Raw genomic sequence first — 1,014 nt, forward strand, 5'->3', positions numbered from 1 at the left:
TCCAGCCCTTGGAGCATCTCCATGGGAACCTCTGGATTTGCTCCAGCAGCTCCACGTCCTTCCCCATCCCCCCTCAGTGAACACCAGCCCAGGAGTGACCCTCCTTTCCCCCCCCATTATTTTCCATATAATCCAAAGAAATTCTCCAAGTGTTATTCTTGTCATTTTCCCCAAAGAAGAAAGTGTTATCTTTCCCTCATTCCTCCCTTTTCCTGATGAGACTGTTCCTTTAAACCTCCAGTTCTGGGAAGGCTTCATGTGAACATTCCCGAGTGCTGCTCATCCTCAAAACCAGGCTTCAAACAGCTCCAACACTTGGTGTTTGGAAACAAATTCCCCATCTGCCAAGGCTTTGGAATCGTTACATTCCAGGCAGGATTTGCTCTTCTAAACCCATTTCATGTTCAAGGGAAAAAAAACCAAAACATTTCATGTTCAAGGAAAAGCTCCAGAAGGGCTTAAAAATAATCCTTTCCCTCCTTCCTGGCTCCTCTTCTTTTCCCGGGAAGCATCACTTTGCTGTGGCAGGAGGAGGAGCACTGGGATCCACCTGGATCTCCATCTCCTCCAGGAAAAAAATGGCATTTATAAATTAATCACAGCATTCCCAAAGAACTGACCTACTTTGCTCGGCCGCCAAGGACTCGCTGCATCCGAGCTCTGGAATAACCCCCGTGCCCATGGAAGTGGGAAGGCACGGCACAGCCTGGGATTTCATGGAAAATTGTTGCTCAGCTGCCTCCAAACTCCTCAGGGAGAGCTCCACAACCTCCCAGAAGGAAGGTCCAGGTGTCTCCAGAGGCTTCCTCAAGGAGAACTCCTCCAATCCCGCCGATTCCAGCACATTTGGACACCTTAAAAGTACTGGAAGTTCAGTTCCAGAGCAGGGATTTGCCCTGAGCCCCATTCCCGGAGCTTGGGGACACTCCCAAGGTCCCTCAGAGACACAGCCTGGGCTGAACCCTACAGAAAACATGGAAAACCCCACAGACAGCATGGAAAACCCCACAGACA

This window comes from Manacus vitellinus, unplaced genomic scaffold (assembly GCF_001715985.3).
Source record: "Manacus vitellinus isolate BGI_N305 unplaced genomic scaffold, ASM171598v3 scaffold_16_pilon, whole genome shotgun sequence".
Classification (NCBI taxonomy): domain Eukaryota; kingdom Metazoa; phylum Chordata; class Aves; order Passeriformes; family Pipridae; genus Manacus; species Manacus vitellinus.